The sequence below is a fragment of the Gymnogyps californianus genome, chromosome 5 (genome assembly GCF_018139145.2).
Source record: "Gymnogyps californianus isolate 813 chromosome 5, ASM1813914v2, whole genome shotgun sequence".
Taxonomy (NCBI): domain Eukaryota; kingdom Metazoa; phylum Chordata; class Aves; order Accipitriformes; family Cathartidae; genus Gymnogyps; species Gymnogyps californianus.
Genome location: NC_059475.1, coordinates 7048132 through 7069065, shown reverse-complemented (window position 1 = coordinate 7069065; position 20934 = coordinate 7048132). Strand labels below are relative to the sequence as shown.

Here is a 20934-nt window from a genome sequence, read left to right as displayed (position 1 = left end):
CTGATTATTACTCCCTGGAACTGCAGCTGACAGGGTAATACGGAGATGAAAGAGTGTGTATTTTATGGCCAGTCTTCTGAACTGCCTGCAATATGTATTTGTAGGAGTTAATCGAAAAATAGCCAACCTGGAAGAGATTTTTTTCTTTCAGACTCCTCTGAAGTTCATTCCTGAAACCCGTTAGTCACCAAGAGAGGAAGAAAGCGGGAGGGAGAAAGTGGCTAAGACAAGTCTGAGGAAGGAGAAATTATGACTAAGAAGAAAAAAAGGAGGAGAATATTTTCAAGATGGAAAAGTTAACAGCTTTCAGTAAGACTTTTTTTTCTTTTAAAAGATTCTATTGATTTCCAATTACCAAAAAAAAAAAAAAAAAAAGGAAAAGGAAGTTAGTATAAGTCAGTGTGTGCATATGTGGGTGTGTAATATGATGATAACAACATGCTCTTAAAAATTCTGAATTATTTGTGGTTTCCACTTGCTCCAGTCATGGATCTGGATCCCTACAGGTCCTGGCCCCTGTCTTTAATCAGTGACTCACTTTCCAAACAGAAGACAGGTATGTATAACTTCATAAGATTTATAGTATGTGCATTTCATATTAACTTAATAGGCAGGCGTGTTTTGCTCGGTTTTGCCTTGTAAGTGCCATACCTAACACAGCTTGTAGGCATATCAGCAACCAGCTTCCACCAAGCTCAACTATCAATTGTTCCCGATACCAGCTACAGAGACTAATATTATTTTTCATCATCCTTCTCTTATAAAGTAATTTATAAGGAAAGTTCTCATATACAGCTGTATTTTGGAAAGCACCTTTCAAGGCTTCCCACAACGTGAGTTAAGCATGCTCCAGTTTATACCACACTTCATATATCTGCACTGATTGGGGAAGGAGATTAAAGTGGTCTTTCATGTGCCTGTCAGTCTCTTCTGTCTGGAGATGTTTGTTTTTAAGCAGGATAAATAGAAACACATTAAAACTTGAACATGGGTCTGTGTATGAATGGCTGGATGGTTCACTGGGAAATTTTACCTGGAAAAATTCCCAGTGAGAAAATTGCTGATGTTTGTTGCAGAACATAGTTTGGAATAATAACATATAAATATATGAATATATAAATATGTATCTAAATAAATCTGTCCCATTACACAAAATACAAGCCACACAACATAACTAGGAAAAAAGTATTATCAAAATATGAGAAGGGTTTTTTTCTGGTTTTTAATACACTGTAGTAACGTACTTTATCTCTTCCATAATGACACAAGGTCAGAGCGACAAACAAGTCAGTAACCCAAAAAAGAAAACAAATACGTAATTACTGCCTCTGGAATACGTCTATTTATTTTTTTTGTTATTTTATTTTATTTTTTGTTTTTATTTATTATCTTCCCATTCTAGACCAAAATAGACAAGCCACTACATTTTGTATCAGAGAAAGTGTGACGGGGCCAAATTTTGAGATGTACACAGGTGATTTAAGGTACAATAAACTCTGTTACACTCTCTGTTAGATCATCAAAAGCCTAGAGTAATTCACCAGTATAGCGATTTTAGTTCGAACCCTTTCATGTATAGAGGTAACATCCACTTTTTAAGTTATGCTTAAAATTCCATTAGGTATTATCCTTTAAAAATATAATTGTTTCAATATGACAGGTTATTTATTTTGTTAAATGGGTTATAAATTATAGCTAGCTAGTACATTGGCTCGTTTGACAGCATCCAGATTCACTCTACATGTATTGCAGGGTTCAAGCCCGGACATGTGAAGGATACAGCATTGATTCATTTTTCTACTCCAGCAACAGTAAATGATAAAGGAATTTGATTAGTGGCTTTTATTTTGAAGAACTCTTTTATTTTGTTCATATCTTGTTTTATATGTATCTTGTTTGATATACGTGTTTAGCATCTCTTAAACAGAGTTTTATCAACTTTTATTTAAAAAGAAGTTGAATTTTTAAGTGATTCTTTCCATCAAAGTTAGTAGACCTTTGCTGTGTATTTTACTATAACCGCAGCACAATCTTTACACTCTACCTTCAAAAAAACAAAGCTTCTAATCAGGATTAGGATTTTGCTTTTTTTAGTACAGTTCATGATATTTAATTTCTCCAGCAGCAATTTTCCATAAGCCTTGTCATCTGAAGCTTCAGTCCCTCTCCTATACATACTAAAACCACCAGGCAGAGGGATGTGTTGCTCCTCAAACACTGGCAGTGGCCGGATAACCAGAAAAGCAGCAAACCAAAGATCTGCCCCTTTTTCTTCTTATAAAATTAGATAAGGATCCTGAAGACTGATGGGACTGGGAATGTTGCTTGACCACAAGTGTCAGATCAGGCCATAAAAATATTACTGAGCTTTTAAATAAAAGCAAATTACACCTACTTTACCTCTGGCGAGACTTGTGTGTGTTAGTAGTGGCCATAGCATGGCTGCTATCATCCATCAGCACCATGATTAATTAGAAAATCTTTGGAAAAAACATCAGACGAAGAGCAAAAATACTGTACCAAGAATGTTTCCCTAGTGAAGAAATGTGCTGCTGAACACCACAATCTGTTTCGGTTTTGACAGAAAGATGTTTCTTGAGAGTTTGCATCTGTAGAATGAAAAAAAGTGTTTTATGGCTATTTTTATAACAGTCTTTTTTATGCATTTCCTTTGCAGTTTAATAATATATTTGTAGGTCTCCATATATTCCAACTGCTGTGCAAAGATTTCCGGTGATATGCGGGGTGGGGGTGTGTGGGAGGGGGAAATTCCTGGTTTGATTTTTGGTTTCCCTTGATTCTTAAAAGAGAAGGGAGGCCTGAAACTTTTCAGAAAGGATATTTTTAAGTGTGTATTCAACATTTGGCATTCAGGTTGTCTAGCCACTTATTTTTTTTCCTGGAAGACTCTATGGATCACTGGAGAGCTATTAAGCTTATGACATCAAAGGTGCCATGGAAACAAAACCTGATTAAGAGTGATTTTGGTTAGTCTGTTTTAAGCTTTTTTTTTTTTTTAATGCTAACTCAAATGTTTGAATGAACATCTGGAAGAAAAAAAACCTACAAGGGTTTCCTCCTCTTGTTATAGATTCAGTTCTGTTTGTCTTCCTCGTCAAAGGCTGCAAGCTCCATCCCTCTACGTCTTACAAGGAATGCTTCCAGAAACCAAATGACATCAAGCTTCCCTGGTATTTCTCAAATAAGGGAGAACAAGCACACAAAACAGTACCATTGCTGTGGCCCAAAACTGGCACTTTTTTTTCTGATTCAACTGAGAGGCAAGCCAGTTTTGTTCTCTCTGACTCCCTAGAAGAGATGGGCTAAATGAGCTCTAGGAGGAGATTCCTCGTTCATCACTCCCTGACATGGAACCCAAGTCCTCCTCCTTACGTGGAGTCTCAGGCTAAGACAAATAACCTGAATGCCTCCTCCACTGAAACCAGTGGGTGCTCTGTAAGTGCCTTTGGCAAAACATAGATTTAACTTGTAATGAAGTCTTCTTTTGCCTTCATATACCTTTTTATTTCCTAAACATTTTTCTAATATTTTTATGCTTTGAGCATACTCCTTCGGAAGATTTGTTATTATTTTTGGTCTGAAAACCAGCATCATGCTTAAATGATATCTGATCGTGGCTGGGTATTTAACAGCCATTCTTCCTTCCTCATGCCTTAGTTTCAGTCATTCTCTGGCTTTGCCCAAACCCTTCTTAACGAGTCATCACAACCACCTTTCTTCTCAAGCCAGAGATCTGTTTCCCACATACCTGAAACTGATTTTTCTCTGAGCATCAGGTGGTTCATAGCTCTCTTTCCATTGTGAATATCCTTGTTTGTTTATTTTCTCTCCTTTCCTTTATTACCCTGATGCCAGCTTCAGCTATCCCTCATGTCCTTCCTTTTGAATAAAATGCTGAGTTGGCTGAATTCCAGTTTGTTGTTCGAATATTTACTTTAACCTTAACACTCACCAAATACACTGCCCTCATCCTTGTGCTCTGCTAGTGTCCTATAGCCTCTCAGCAATGCTCCTCCAGGTTGTTTAAATGGGTGGTTGAGTATTTGCACTTTTGCATGCATTTCTGAATTGCACGACAAGACACATACCGTGAAAGGACTCTGTTGCATTTTCCTGTTCTGTTAGAAAGAGACAATGCTGTTCAGAGCCTTGCCTAAAGCACTGACCAAAGCCAGTAAACAGTAATGAAGATCCAGTCCCAGTTCAGGTTTCACTGTCACTACGGGTGTAAGTCAGGAGTGGTCATCCTGAGGTGAGAAGAGTTATACCTGTACAAATTCTGTATTTGCCAGTATTTCACTCAGTTTTCCTGCTGTGGACAGAAGGACTCACTCTATAGGCCAAGAGCAGCTCTGGAAACGCTCCGTCCAAGAAAGAGCCACCAAAAATCTGGCCTGAGAAACATATGCAATATGAAGACTGAAAATTTGGACAAATTTGTTCTCCTGTGAAAGTACCACAAAGTGTTGTCCCATCCTACCATTACAGTAGCTACATTTTAGCAACTTTGCTCTCAAATATGTGAGAAAAGTTTGCTTCATTAGTTTTGTCGACTTGTCCAGGCTTATCCCAGAGCTTTGCGCTCATCTACCACTGCATCTCCTGTAGTATCTAGCAAAGAGCAGACAGGTTTATTTGGACTCATAGTTACAATCAATTTTTTTCTCTCCCCTCTCAGCCAAAAACATCGTGTTGCTTTATTGGTTTTTTATGATGAACAGAAGGGGTTGTGTGACTCCAACCCTGTTAGCAACCATGGGGCTGTAGCCTGGAGCGGGCAGCTGACCCTAAAGAGGTGGAAACAAGAGTGAGGTGATGGTGTTAACATGCTACTTACTCGTTTCCTTCCCACGCTGTCAGAGGGGCCCTGGCTAGTCAGAGTGACATCTGAAGTGTAACAGGTGAGGTACTGAGGACGCAAGGACTATTCCTAGGTATGGCTCACACAGGGCCAGCTGATCGCTAACCTAGCAGGCAAGAGAAGCGTGTGAGCACAGCCACCAGCTTTACAGGAAACAGCTGTAAGCGCTCACAGGGAAAAGGCTCAAGTGTGCGCTGTTGACAAGAGTGAATGAGTGCTGGTGGTGGGAGCATTCATGGGTATAAGCAGATGAAGCAGTAGTCTACCAGGAATGCTCTTCTCTGCAGGAGACGAACCTTCAGGCTTTCAGTGTAGCCACCAGCAGGTATGTTGAGTGTTTCCCTACCTCCTCATCTTTGTCAGTACTAGATTTTCTTTCTTAAGTATTGCTTTAAGCAATGAGCCAAAACTGCAACTTTCCTTTCACTGCTGGGAGCCTTTTGCCTTGACTCTGCTCTAGTTTACCAACTCTATTTTATATCCTTGGGATTATTTTTTTTTTCTTTTAAAAACACTTTAGTTTCCTCTGCATTTTTGTGTTCAGCTATTGCCTGCATGTGCTTCCCTCAGCTTAGCATTGCAAACCAGTCCTGGCTCTTTTGAAAGCTGTCACTTCTGAAATGGCAGCAGCAGCAGCAGCATGAGCTGAGTGGTTGGACTAGCCTGTATGGAGGAAGGATGAGAGGATATTTTTCTCTCTAAATTTCATTCAAGCTAATTTTTCTTCTATCCATATTGATTATTCTAACAAAGTCTGACTGTTCTATCATTTTTACTGCTTTTCTTTTTTTTTTTTTTTTTTTTTTTAGGTTTTAGCTGTTAAGTAGTGCTTTGACTGAAAGGGAACAAACAAATAACTCCACCTTTTTCTGTGTCTAGTGCCTTCTCACTGAACAAAATGAGAAATTAAGGTGTTACTTGTCTTCCACATTCTTCTCCATTCACAGGTCTAAAGTGCATGTTGGTTATGACCCTAGTCTGCAGTACAGGATTGCAAAAGAAAGGAGGCAGAAAAAGGAAGTCTCTGAAGCCTATTGCTTAGCTCTTGTTGCTCTGGTGCTTGAAGAAAATTAATGTAGGGGAAGGTGCAAACTGGCTGAGGCAGTATGTGCTAAATTGGTGGCTCAACTCTGAAGAGTTTAGAGACACGATGTCTATAATGACAGCTTCTGCTTGTGTGATTGTCTTTGGGACATCTCTTCACCTTTTGCCTGTGCGGTTTTGTGATGGTCTTTACGATTCACGAGAAACAATGAAGCCATGCTGTTATGTGTTCCTAAAAAATGTCTTCCTGAGACTGGGCTATCAAAGGATGCGAGCAGAAAAGGGAAGGAGAAGCAGCAGTTACAGAATTAAGTTCAGCTCCCAACCACAGGTAGTTTAAGTCAACAGCACTGCTTGAGGTTCAAGGACGTAGGGGCTGTTTTTCTTGACTCCTCTGGTTCAGCTTTGCTTAAGAAGGCTTCCTGTGATGTTAGAGATGTGTGGCCAGACTCTTTCTTGTATAAACTGCTTGCGTAATCCACACGCAAAGCTTGTGTGAGGCTTTCTTGGGTAAAGCAGGAGTTGCTTTAAATGGCACTTAAACCCATCTGTTTCACTGGAAGGGCCTTTCCTTTATAGGGTACAAGATACATAACTACATCTGTTTCCACTACCTTTAGCTAATTTGTTTCCCACCCTTCTCTAAGAAGAAGCAGAGACCTCTGCTCTCTGGTGCCCTTATGCCCATGCCTTCCTCCCTGCACAGGGCTATCTAAGTGCCAACAACCCCAGAGGGTTTGGCTGGTTGCACATAGTCCCGATGCTTGGTGTGCTCCAGGTTGCTCTCGTGAAGCCAGGCAGGCTGTAAGTGACAGAAGGGCTTTGTACACGTATGCATCTCAAACACATGCACTGGGGCTCGCCTTAATTTTGACCACATGCACACAAGCGCTCGGGTGAGCTGCGTGCCAGCAGAGCCCTTCCCACACTAGCCAGCACCGGAGGAGGAGCTCCTGCAGACATGCAGTGCAGCTGAGAGATTTGGCTTCGTGATTTGTGGTGGGAGAAAGAGCCTCAGCACAGTCGCCTACTCATTCGGAGGCTCTAAAAACTGCCAGTTCTGATGCCCAAAAAGCGTCTGCCCCCACACCCTCTGCTGCTGGTGTGACTCTTTATTTTCTGCTGGGGGGACAAACAGCCTACTCCAGGGAGTCACATATCAAGGGCGGGGGGGGGGGGGGGAGAAAGCCTTCTTGGTGACCATAAAATGCAACAGTAATACAGCAAAAAATAGGGGGACTGGGTAGCTGTTCACTCCAGGTCTTGGTCTGGGTTTCCAAGGATTGCAGGCACAATTCCTCTTCCAGCCGTAGGCTTTCAACTTGAACCCAAGCCTGGATGCAGTCCTGAGCCAGTAACTCAAGCCTGGATTAACCCCACCTAGCTAGGACATTTAAACCAGGAGGGCTATTGCTATAGGTTCCCTGCACCGTCTAAGGAGTTATATAGGCTCATCTCCAGGGCATTTAGTCCATCTTGGTTCAGCTCACCCCTGGCTGTCTGTCTTTCCCTATTGACCAAAGGGAGCTGGAGGCAATTAAATAAAATTAACTAGGATCTTAGTCTCCCTACATAATAAGGACCCTAATATTTTCTTTGCCTGGCTTGTCTCCCCAGGCTGTGAGCTCTTTGGGCTGTTGCGGTCCCTCACTATGTACTTGTGGGGGTCTAACATGATGCAGCCCCCAGCAAGCCAGAGTGTCTCAGTGCTGTGGCAGCGTAACTATGGGCGCTTACCCTGAACCTCCAGAGACACTCCTCTAGGATCAAAATTAATAAATATAGCAGAGTTTTTGGCTTAGGGAAATGTAAACCGAACAAAGTAAATAGGAAAAAGGAATAAGAAAAACAGATTAGTTTTCCTAGATATGGATAAGGGGACCCCTTCCAGGGTTCCCCGACCTGGGGAAGGTGAGGAGACGCAGCCCAGTCCCAGCCTGAGCCCAGTGTTATGGGAGCAAAGAGACACAGCTGATCACGTGCGCTCAGGGCTTGCCGCCATCCATGCATACCTATTCATTTGGGTTCATCTGACCACAGCCTTTGAAGGTGCCTCTGGCTCCACCTGCTCTTCACTGTGTGTATGCCCCAAACAGGACAGGTAAAAATACTTTTTTTTTTTTTTTTTAATTGGAGTACAATAATTTTGCAGGAAGCGAGCAACTCTTCTACCTGCACTGGTGGCTTTTTTTCCACCAGGCTTCTAGCCTGACATCCTTCCTAGCAAAAAATGTCTCGTAGGTCCCTGGGACCCACCAGCCACTCGTCCCCAAGGGTGGGCTATGCTGGCAGCACTGCGGGGTGCAGCGGGCTGGGGAGCCAGGCTGCGAAGGCTCCAGAGCTGTGCGGGAGCTATCTGCCAGGGCTGCACCCCTTTCTCAACCTCCCAAAAGATGTGGCAATCTTTTAGCTTTTTCCCACCCTCTGAAAGCTGGAGGTGATTGATTTTGCATGACTGTTCAAAGCTTCTCCTGAAGCCTGTTTCCCAAAGCCCCAGAGAAAGGGGCAGGGGTAAGAGGAATTAAAAGGGATATATATTTCTTTGGGTTTTCTTGACATCAATCATATTTTCTGAATGAAAACTGCTGTATGGTGACATTTATGACATCGGCATTATGTGTCTGACATCCTACGGAGTAGCAATTCCCTTAGAAAAGGCTTGTGTGTCTGGAAAGCATTTCCTCCCCTTAAACTCTTTAATAGGCAGTGTTTGTTCAACACTTGGGCACACACATTGAATCCCTTACGTTGTCATTCACCGGGGAGCTCTCGGAGGCACCAAATAACTGAGCGGTGCCTCCTAAGCTCCTGGCACGCCGAGTCTCGTGTGCTTTCCTACTAAACGAAGAGATTAGCAAAGCCCAAGCAGGGCTGGCTCTTACTCCCTGAAAGAAGGGTGTTTTGTACTGGGGAAACCAAATCTTTCTGAATCCGTGAGTTTCGGAGGCTTGAAGAGGAAGCTGTGACTCTGAGCTGTCTCTCTTCCCAGCAGAAACTCCTTCTTGCACAGCACACCTCCTTTCATTGCATAATGCTGGTAGACTTAGTCTAGATGTGACTCCTCTCTGGCAGAATTTGTCTTAGCTCCTGGTATACGGGGTGAAGGGATAACTGGAGACTCAGCTCTAATTAGAGAAGCCTTAGCTTCACTCCCTCTAAATAGACTTCAGGAGGAATCTGGCATTTTCAGGGCGGGGGAAAAAGAATTCTGGATTTCTAGAGGACTGTCAAGCATAATTAGAACTTGGCATATATTTGCAGGCATCAAGTGGATGTGGAGACAGCTTGTGAGCAGTGTCCTGGGCCTGGCTGCTGTGAGGGTGAGGGCTGGGAGGAGCAGAGCAGCAGAAAGCTGCTCAACAGGAATCTGTGTTTGCCAGCTCTTGGGAGTCCTGTTTGTGTTTAAATGGGATATACAAGCAGAGAAAATTTTAATGATAGAAATTTCTTAGTGAAAATTGCCAGTCTAGCAAAAATCAAAATATCTGATAAATTCATAGGGATTTTGCTGCCTGGGTCAGTTTATGGGGTTGTGAACTACGGAAAGAAAAAATCTCCAAATGTTTCATTCTGACAATTCAAATAAATGTGTCAGGTTTATTTTAAAATAAATGTATCATTGTTCTTTTATACTTTTTTTTAAATACAGTCCCATCTTAGCCAGCTGAAGTTTTTACTATTGAGCTGAAATACGTACTATAGGTCCATTTGAAACTGATTATGTGGGGTTAACCTGATCTGCAACCCGTATCTTGGGTTACTCCTTGATAAAGAAAGAATTTGAGTCTCATGCACCACTTCAGCTGGTTGTGTATTTCTGTTGGTTTCTGATTAAGCAAATGTGTGAAATTCAAAACAGGAGTGCTGACAGCTATTGTACCGATTGGGGAATAGTGAAACACACAGGCTCTGAAAATAACAATATAACGTCTTTCTGCACTTGGTTAGGTGGAGGCTGCCAATTGACAGCCTGTGGCCCAGACGCAGCCTGTTCCTGAAAGCTTTTCCGCTATTATATCGTAGTATAAGATTTTTTTTTTGTCCATTAAAGTAGTCGATATGTTGGGCATCCTGGCTTGCTTGGTTAGGAGTAAATCCAAACTTCTGTATACTGCTTGGTGTGTAACGTGGCTTCTGTAAGTACTGGAATATGTCAACATTTTCCGGCAAATGGTGTTTCAAATGGAAGTTATTCTTGCAGTTGTAGTAAAAAAAACCCTCAACACAGAAGAAAAATATAAAACAATAAAAGATTAAAAATTACCATATATTAAGGTTTTTTTTAAAAAAGGAAAACCCAAGAAACTTGGAAAAAACAGGAATATAAAGGTCTTAAAGGAGACTAAAGAAGAGGTCCACCACACCTCTGGTTCTGGGTGGTAAGACCTTGCTTCAGCCAGGAAGGCTGGTCACCTGCACCTCCAGGAGCAGTGGTCCCCATCATGGGCAATCTGCTTGTTTGCGCCCACAAACATGGCATCTGTCCCGCTCTCATGGTGCTGCCCACCTGCCAGCATTTCTGACCCTTTCTTAACTCTTTTTAAGAAAGATCCAACAGATCTAAAGGGCAAAGGTGTAAAATCTGCCACTGCATCATCTCCTCTCCCAGGGAGAGTGTGGTGTCTCCCTGGCATTGCCCTGACATACCTGGGCAGCAGGAGGGGTGGTAGTGGCTGCCTTTTTGTTGGCTGATGTCTTTCCTGGATGCTGAGAGCTCCCAGAAGTCTCACAACAGATATTGTCCAGTGTTTTGCACAGGGTAAAAGTTGCCCAAGAAGGCGACTGTTTACCGACTGGTTATCCCTGATATGATGCATCTGGAGCTGTAAAGCGACTTCTTGATCCTGACCTCTCCAAACGCTATTTTGGAAAAGATCCCTAAATTTTAGAGATGCCCCAGCCTGAGTGCTCTGCTGGGCAGCTCCCTCGCCCTTTGCAGATGGCTGTGCACGTCACACAGCATGCTGCTAACCATGGGCACGCCAGTAAGCGTCAATAAGCTAAATAAATCCCTGTTGGGGTGAGTTTGCAGTGCCATAGGGCTCAGGACATAGTCTGCTCCATCAGGGTCTGGATCCTGGGCAGGTTGTGCCGGGAGCCCTGAGGGTGTTCGCAGCACCCGGCCCCTGCAAGGCATCTCCGCCGCAGGCAACCCGAAGAGGCAGCAGCGTGGCCGGGCAGGCACTGCCTCGTCTCCTTGGATGGGTGTGATCTGCTGCTTCTGCCTGGGACCCCTCTCCTCCCCGCAGGTCAGGGACACCCCTCCCGACATACACACTGAGCATGGGAAGAAATTCCAGTCCACCGCACTGGGGTGAGCTGAGCTGCCCCAGTGAGAGGAGTAAAAGCCTTAAACACGGGACTTTCCAAACTTCAGTCTGTCTTAAGTACTGGGAAGATGATCAAACAAGGAATTGTTTTGTTTTTTTTTTTTTTAAGTATAAAATATGCCTATGTCTAGAATTACTTTTTTAAGACATTAAAAAGCGATGCTGTCAAATCCTATAATTTGTCTTTGATGAGACAAACAGTGCACCTTCCCATCTTAGAGTTACTACTTTTTGCTTTTACTACTGACACTTAAGCCTCCTAGTTTGTAAATCATGCCCCTTTATTTTCTGGCATACTGTTTCCCTTCCCCACTAGCCAGCTAACACCTCTCCCCTTGCCTGGGTTCCAGCAGCGGTGGGTGCCCTCGCACAGGGCACCCATGCCCAGCTCCTGCTCCTCAACTCGTCTGTCCTGCTCAAGGAGGTCACAGCTTCAAGACCCCGCTGTGCTCCAGAGAGAGGAACTTTTGGGAAGTCTGGTTTCACTGAATTAAAACACTGTGAGCAAAACATCCTCTAACAAGGAGGACACCGTGAAAATCTAAGATTTTCTGATAAGTAAAAATCCTTTTAAGGTGTCTTGCGTATTAAAACTTGTATGCAACTTGAAGGGACTAAGTGTATTAGCTTCTCAGCTGGTGCTAGGTGGCTGAGCTGCACCGACATGGCTGAAGCTAAACTGATTTCCACCAGCTGAAGGTCCGGACAGTTTCTGTGCAGAAGTGTAACGGCCTCACCTAGAGCCCCGTGCAGAAAGGCATCCCTCTCCAGCAGAAGTGGGAAGGGGAGCCTGACTGATGTAGCTGCAGCAACAAGCAGCTCTTCTCTCCTGAAAGGCTGCCTCGTACCCTTAATTACAAGCAATTGGAGCTCATACTACAAAGTTGTTAGAAGCAAACTTTGTAAATGTGCATTGTCATGGAGACAGTATAGATCAGCTGAAGGAGCATATGGTTCTTTACTCCTTCGAGCTATCACTGGAAGGAGTAGACTGAGGAATATATTTAGTGTTTTCTTTTCAACAGATGACTAAAGATAAGGAAATAAAATTAGTTTGAGAAAATCCTCCTCCTTTTCTATGGGAAGTTGGCTGCTCTTCACTCTGCATTAGAAAAATATTACTGAGATCTCTTGTTTTATAGCTGATCGTTGACAGGCATTTTGGAAAGGTCATATCTGAGAGCCTCTCTTCACAAGCGTGCAAAGAAAAACACGAGTAATTTTTTTCCTTAAAATTATATGAATTTGCTGCTCTTAAAAGCAGGGTCTGTGTGTGATTTTCACAGATAGAAGACAATTCTTCCTTAAAAGAAGATTCTTTTGATCATAAGTATACGCTCACATCCACATTAAGACCACTTCCTCGCCTCAGGGCCAATGAGAGCCTGGCTCAAAAGTCCTTCAGCAACCACAGACGAGCTAACGCTGGCATCAGTGGAACGCATAGTTCCCTGCAGCTCTGTGGACTTGCCTCTTCCCTGGCCTGGAAAAGCCCTTGGCTGCCCCTATCAAGAATGCCAGTTGCTTTAATAGTGGGGTTTGTAATGTGATGTATTAGAGCCGTGGTGGAAATAAGGAAGCCCTTTGTCTCCCAGGGTTGGAGAGAGATGCACTCGGCTAAAAAAAGACAGTGAAATTGTTGATGATATCACCGTTTCTCAAGAAAAGCTTTGTTTTAGGGGAAAAAAGACACTTTTGTTCAAGAAACAAACAAAAGCATGGAGCAAAAATATTTGACCAGCTTTACGGACTCCATTCGCTAGCAACTGGACCACTGTAGTTCATATGCGTTGGACAACAGATGTGAATGAATAATTACACTTCCTTAGCAGCCAGTCTTTAGACAGGAACAGCATTAGCATGACTCCTTAATTAACGGTTCAAGCGAACAGTGGATTGTTCTATGCCTTTATGATACTTGTGCTTAGACTTGTGTGGCCTGACTGCAGTGTCCCAGCTGGAATTGCTCAAGGGGAAAATGTTCCCCTTGCCAGGCTGAACCTCATGTCTCCTCCCAGAGTGCAGGTGGAAGAGGAAGATAGGAAATTCTTTCCACCTGGTTGTGGTCTGCTCAGGAATAGTTATAATCTTCCCCATAATGTAATGGTTAGCATGGTATCTTAGGAATTTCAGGGTTGATGCTAGTGGGTCTCTCTGGAGGCAAGAGAACAGGCAAAGATGAAAGGGACATCAGCTGGGTGAGCAGCCTGGTGGGAACACAGGAGGTATCACATTGCTCAGGCCCCTTGATCCCCTGCTGCCATGGCCAAGGATGGGCTGGCTGAAAAGGCTTCAGTGCTTGGTTCTTGGGTGACAGAATTGCCTTTTAACTTTTTCCATATTATTTATGTTCAGCAAGACAGCAAGCTGTCTTCTAAAGGAAGTAGTGTTGGTCACGTGGCGGTAGGAGATGGTGTGAATATTTGAGAATTTAATCGGCAGCTGTGCCAGGCAGTGTAAACAGAAAGGGGGTGGTGTGAATAGGAAAGGGGTTCAGCAGCAGCTTTTCAGCTCTTGGGAGGCTTTGTTTCTTGATGTTTCTGCTGTTTCACTGCCGGGTACGTGACCTGGGGTCCAGGGGAAGGGGACCAGAACAAAGTTGCTCAGACCTGCTTTCTGCTCCCCTCCTCTGGGTCCATGGTCCTAAGTGAGCTACTTCTCAGGGTGAGATCTTGTTTCCCTGTCTGAGCATGGGTCTGTCAGACTGGAGGTGGGGGGGGAAGACACACACACACACACACACACACCCCCCAAAAAAATAATTGGCCGTGATTGAGCACATGCGAATTTGACTTCACTGGTACTAAATGTTTGGGTGAATTATGACCTTCTTCTACTTTCTGCCTCAAAACTGTACCCATTTTGCACTTGGAAGGAGTTTTTTTAACACAAAACAATCTATTTTGGTTTAAATTGTGCTATGGAGTGCTAAACCAGAACGCTAAATAGGACATTCATAAGTCTGCAATGTTAAGCAACCAAAAGAGGGGAGATGCTTGAATTAACATGGCCAAACAGTGGAAGTTTGGCAAAATTTCCAGCGTCTGAAAACCAGTGTTTTTAATGGGACGTACTGAACTGCTTCATAACGAGGGGATACTATACACTAAATAAAATGCACATATTACACGACATATAATGTAACTTGACAGTTTTAACCATGTGTATAATTAGTGATACTGACTCGGTAACACCGAGAACGACTTTTTGCTGGCGCTTCATCCCGTTAAATTGAATCTTTCCCAAGCAGGAAAATCTAGGAGGCACTAGTCAGTCACTGACTCACTATCAGCTGCCTCCTTGCTAAAGCCTGAATGTATTCCATAGTAAGTTATTTGTCACAGTGACTCAGCATTGTACGCTCCTTTTTAATTTCTCTCTCTCACCACAGAGCCAAGAAAATCTCCCACCTCCCCATGCCGTATGCTACCGAGATAGCAGTTTGTATCATCGGCCAAAGGATAACACATTTAAATGTGTGCGAGGAGCCTTATAAGGGCATTAACACTTGCCTCCAGGTTGGACGTCACGACGGCAAGCCAAGGAGAGGTGCCAATAATAGATTCCTTGTGTTTGTACATGCCGTGGTGACTATTTGTGCCTTTCGTGGGAAACGGAGTGATATGCCAGACGGCAAAGTGTTTCATTTATCCAGAGTCACGGGGGTTGATCCTGAGTGAGTCTTCACTCAGACATGCAGCCCCGTTCCTGGAAAGGTCAGCGAGCAGATCCTGCCAGCCTGGGGGCCGGCTGCGGGAGGAGAACTGGGGATCAACCCCACACCCTCTCCCTTCACCAGGTAGCTCCCCTTCAGTCCAGGAAAATCGAGATTAAATGATAGTAACTCTGAGCTGCAGCAATATGTGTGCCTTGACTTGCACATGTATACCTCAGTTTCCTCTGTGTAAATCGGGGATGATGAGATGTACCATCCTCTGCCAACTGCCCTGTGTTCTCTATATCAAAATGCTGGTCCCGTTAATTGCAGGTGTTCCCCAGCTGGTGCCTCAAACCGGTGGGGAAAAAGCTGTCGAGCCCAAATTCCTGCTCTGATTACATCATTCCCTAAACCACTGCTTCACCCATAGGGCATGGGGGAGGACGGTTGTGTGATGTGAAAAATGGCTGGTAGTGCCCGCTTTGACAAAGAAACAGAGAAAAGTGGAATACTGCTGCTGTTTCTCTCTGCCACCTGGTGAGCCAAATACTTCCTTGTGGCGTCATCTCATGTTTACTCAATGACCTGTTTTCATATTGCTTTATCCCTTAGGCCCTATTGGCCACAGGTGTAACCTGTGGAGAATTTATAATTCAGGCAAAGAAGCCGCAAGCTTTTGTACTGACTAAGAAACACTATTTATTTTGCTAGGAATTGGTCTGCGTTTAGCCAGTGTGAGCAGTATGGGAACCAGACCAAGTAACCAGGAGCTGCAGGGGGGAAAGGTGGGTCTTATCTGCAAAGTTCCCCAAACATTCTGAATGGGGAGTGCATTGCATAGATCACTTTTTTTATTTTAGTCTAAACTAATATAAAGTACTCGAAGCTCAGTCAAAGAATGCTTGAGTGAAGTTTGAATCAATTCCATCTGGCTTCTTGGTGTTAGAGCGTGGCTTTCAATTAAAAATTAACACTGCTGAGATCCAAACAAAGGCAGACAAAAACCATTTCCGCTTTGTACCCTACGTGATGGGTGACAGTTGACAGGAAAAAAAGATGAATTGGGTTACAACAGTGTTTGAATGCCTACAAATGGAAGCCTAAACAACACTGACCTCATTTCCAAGCTGTTTTATGAAATCAATCATTCTCGCAGGTAGAAGTGCACTCTACTCCCATGACTGAGTAATCCCACCATAAGCAGCGGCACCTCCCCCTCTGACCAGTTTGCTGCCAGGTAGGAAAAGCCCTGCACACCAGGAGTTTGGGAGCCCCTGTATACAGATGTAGTTGTCAGTACAAGTAGGAGTGCCGCACACAGTAAGCCAGGCACCGGCTGCTACTTCATGGCCAAGAGTTTTGCACAAACAAAATGATTGTGACTTATGCTCATCATTTGGGCTCCCGCGCCGGCCAAGCGGGTGGGTGGATGGCTGTGTTCCTCTCCCTGATGGATGACAGGGCTTCAGCTGCTGGAATTTTAAGGACCTCTCTCTGTGCTGGCAACTACAGACAGAGCTCTTGCAAATGACATGTCATCCATCACGAAACCTCCCCAATCACCTTTGTATCAGGATGTAGTGACCAGACAGCTCAATCGAGTTTTGCATATGCTATTTTTCCCCTGAATCCTTCTGTCGTCTCCTTCCTTGTTACTCGATCATTTATTTATGAAGATATTTGCAGTGGGTGCAAAGGTCAAGTGTAATACCCTAGGGGCTAAAAGCCGATGTTTACTTAACATCAGTTGGGAAAGGAGGCGAGCTGGAGGCTGTCGGAAGAGACTCGCGGTGGGTCCGTTCCTCAGCCCGAGCCCTGTCAGAGGGGGGCAGGTTACGAACTCCAGGGAAAATCTTCCAAAGCTGGGAGAAGAGTAAATAACACGTCAGCCTGGAAAATCCAGGCTGCCTGTGCTCACCTGAATGGCAGCATGTGTGTGTATATATAGCTATAGATGCGTATGTGTCACTACTGCATTTTTTCCATTGTATATGCAGCACTCTTTTGGTGCCCGTCCATGACGCTGCATATTGCAAGCGTCTGGCTATGCTGTACTGCGTTTGAGGTTAAGAAGTGAAGAAAAACATCTGAGGCATGTTACTGAAATACTAACCAAAACCAAAAAAAACGTCTGGCTCCCAGGTCATTAAAATGTTAGAAATACTCTTATGGCAGATCTTGGAATCTGTTGTTTTCCAAAGCTGCTTATTCGTCCCCTTCTGGAGAATGGGAAAATAGGTGAAATTCAGAGTTTCTCCAGAACAGAAGTGCTAAGCTGATAGATGGTTTGGAGCATCACAGCCCACAGCACCATCGGCTTTGTTGTATCTTTGCGAAACTCTTCCTCAAGCCACCAAGTCACCAGGCAATACCTTGACAATATCACTTTTTTTTTCCTCTTTCAAACACTCCGTCATCTTATCCTGGGAACCATGGTCATTACTAAGAGTCTTCTGTGATCAAAAATCCCAGCTGAGGTGACATTTTCTAACTTGTCCATTCTTTTTCTGGTCTTTCAGCTGGAAATGTATAGAGCTTAGGAACTAGCTGCGTAAACAGTCATCTTGTGCATATAGAGGCAACATCACAGGAAATCCTTTTCCAAAGAAAATGATAGAACAATGTTTCATGTTACTGTAGAAACTTCAAAGATACTGTTGGCTTGTTATTTTTACTGTCTCCTAATTTCTAAGCATTTGTTTGATACTGTTCTATTTTATATAAGTGCCAAAATATTTTTAATGTTTTTCTCTGATGACTGATTATAGCCACAGTAATGACTCGGAAGATAGTTCTCGTCTCTCCCATCAACAACTGGAAAAAATCGCATCCCTGGGGTAACATCCTCAGAAGTAACACTCGATCATGCCTATGAGGTGGGTAGAAGTGACCCATTGCAGAAGTGAAAGTAGAAGTAGGAAAATGTTATGCCAACCCCTTAAGTTTCAGGTGAGGATGCTTCCATCCAGAAACTTCAATGGTGATTCTGGTTACTGATGCTGCCTCTCCAAAAGATTAGAGCTCAAGAAAAAATAGCAGTATTTCCTAATAAAATGGTAAAAGTATGCCATGAGGATGCAACAAAATCTCAAGTGGTTGATCAGTCCCTCAAAAATCTCTCTTCCCTTCCCCACCCTGCCCCCCAAATGATACATTTCTGATCACCCTTGAAAGCAAATGGAGACTAGTACGAGAGTGTTATTACAAATGACCCTAAAGCTCTGAACAGGTTGCCCCTTCTCAGAAGGAGGTGGGCTCCTTGCTTGATCTCCTGCCAATTAACGATAGCCCTGTCAACTATCGCCAAGTGAGAAGTGGCAGCCTCCAGCAGCTCTGGGAGCGGTGACCCTCCTCTTCCCAAGCATTACTCAGAGACAGCAATACAGACACCATGGTAGCGTAATGGGCTTCACGTAGGATTTCACGTCCTCTCTGAAGAAAAACATATTGGCGTTGCCTTTGCAGCACTAGGTGACCATTATCTTGTATTGGCACTTAGCTCCACAGATAGTATCTCTAAATTAAATGTGTGGTCCATATGGCTTGCGATGACAAAATGGTCATTGGCTTGTGAATGCAACCTTGCTTTTGACTTTGCTTTCTGCAAAGAACTGCAAGGCTTGCAGTCGGAAAGCAAGTATTGGAGCTTTTCTTTTTTTTTTTTTTTTTCCTCTTTTGATTATTTGTGCTGTTTTTACAGCTACTGAAAACTGAAATCAAACAGACAAATCAACCAGCCCTAAACTACCCTGATGGGACACTGTAATGGCCACCTCAGCGGCCATGTGGCTCAGTCCTCGCAGCAGGTACGGGCTGACACATCTTGATTAATTGAGTGCTTGCGGGCTGGAAAGGCTCACAGCTTTAAGTGATTCAAATAGGGCTGGAAAGGGGGCACAATTCCTGTGGAATTTCGTTGAGGCTAGAAGGCAGGTATTGCCTTTGCTGGAGCAGTTCAGTCTGGGAGCGGGTTCTGCATAAGGGTCCCTTGTACCTCTCTGCTCTACCAGGCAGCAGCAGCCGCGGGGCAGGTCCCTTCTCTAAAATAAAGTGCATCTCTTGGTTTGTACAGAGGGTTGTGTGGTAGGTGATATGAACGCATTCAGTATGTCCCTCCTGAAGTTCCTTCTCTTTATTTCTGGGTGTAAGCAGGCCACAGCTGCTGCCCATACCAGCACTTCGCACTTTCATGTCCCTACCCAGCTGAAAGCCTCAAATCCATTTTTGTGAATAAACACTCCAGAGAGGCAGCTTTTCTGTTTCAGAGATGGAGAAACTGAGTTGCATAGATAAGGAAACTGTTCACTTGCACGTGTGAGCATTGTAAGGGACGATAGAGCCCAGGTCTCTTAATTTCTAGTTATACACTCCAGCCACAGGTTCTGAAGGGAAGCTTTCATTTTTCCATGACCCGTAGGGATTGCTGCTTTCAGACAGGACCCAGCTGTTTGTGGTAGAGGAGAAGTGCAGCTGTGGAGGGAGCATGGGTCTCTTAGGTAAAACATGATGTGGACACCAAACTGTTCATCTAAAACAGCGGAGTGGGTGTAAAAAGGTCTCTGTGAAAGTGGAGCAGTGAAATACAGTGGCCACACAGGGAAGCTGGCAGGGCTGGGGGATGCTCCACAGCTAATTGCTGCTTACAAGGTCCTGGCACTAAACTCTACACTTCTTTATGTCTGTGATAAAACAGGCAGCCCAACACTCAGAAAGGCGAGATTACCTTAGCTAGAGATGAGCTTACAGATAGATCCCTCAGCCATCGAAAAGCTTTCATTTCAGATTGATTTTTCTGTGGGTGAAGCGGGGTTGCTCTCTCATGTGGCATTTTTGTTCTGGGGGGGCGGTTGGTTGCTCAACCCTTCACCATTAATACTGTCACTTTCTAATAAAAGCATTGATTTGTAGATTTGGGTTGGAATACTTGGGACAGCTGTCACTCTGCCCCAAAGTCATAAATCCTCATGGTCTTCCTCATCTGCCAGTCCTCTGTGATTAAAGCAAGAGCTCCTTGGAGCGATGAATCACCGAGACTCATAGGTATTCGCTCGCCGTGTTACCGCTGCAGCCCACTCTGTGTGTTGTCCAGGCACTGTTTGCCTGACATAAACAATAGATAAGATGTCAAACATGCAGAATTGCTTTGGAAGGAAACAGCAATGATCTCCAGAGCTCCAGGTTTCTTATTTCCTTTTAAGCTTGGAAATTAAATGTGCAGGTTTTCTAAAACTAACACAAACACTGGGGTGGTTGGCAGTTTCCTTTATTTGTGCATATAAAACATGTTTCGGTGCAGCAGGGAGAGAGATGCCATTAATACCTAATACCAAACACGCAAATTACTACTGGATTTTGTGGAAGTAATTTAGAACCCCTTGGTTTTTTTCCACAGCGTTCTCTTCTATTTATCAATTTCTTCCCTGTATCTCCCGGTTTGCCTGCGTCTTCACTCATCATTCATTTACAAAGCCATTCAGAGCATCAGAAACCAATTTCCTCCCTGAACCCGGTCCTGTAACAAAACAAGGCTACCCTGCATGCAAGTGATGTTATGAAGATGTGTGCTGTTTTGAACAGAGGAGTGTGTAGCAGGAGGTGGATTAAGACGAAAAAGAAGCCAAACTCTGTGTTTCATGAACTGAGTCTTTTCTTCAGCTCAGCATCCCCCTGCAACATAAAAATAGATGCTTTCCACTTTGTTCTCCTGCACAGGTCTGTAAACTGTCATGAAATTACACATCAAGCTAACGGGCACTGAAGTTTGACTTGCACTTTTGTTCTCTTCTTGCTCCTGAATCTTTGATTCCTTTCTCCAATCAGACAGCTTAATTAGCCTGAGCCCACCCAACAAGCAGCTGGCTAGCAGCTACCCATCCCTCGCATGCTGCTCTGCCTCTGAATCACTGCCTTGACTGAGATCCAAGGGCTCCACTTTACTCTCCCTCCGGGGTGTGCGTGTACGAGCGTGCAAGCACACTGCAGGCAACCCGCGTTTCATCCCTATCTGCAGATAGCAAATG

At 43.9% G+C, this 20934-nt stretch overlaps 1 long non-coding RNA gene across 1 annotated transcript; it reads left to right on the top strand.

Annotated features, from left to right (window-relative positions):
• Window positions 1-5141: 5141 nt before the first annotated feature.
• On the top strand, window positions 5142-20814 carry LOC127017206 (uncharacterized). The gene is made up of 4 exons (XR_007766548.1): window positions 5142-5207; window positions 17683-17790; window positions 18615-18720; window positions 20307-20814. It is a non-coding gene; the product is annotated as an uncharacterized LOC127017206 (long non-coding RNA).
• Window positions 20815-20934: the final 120 nt, after the last annotated feature.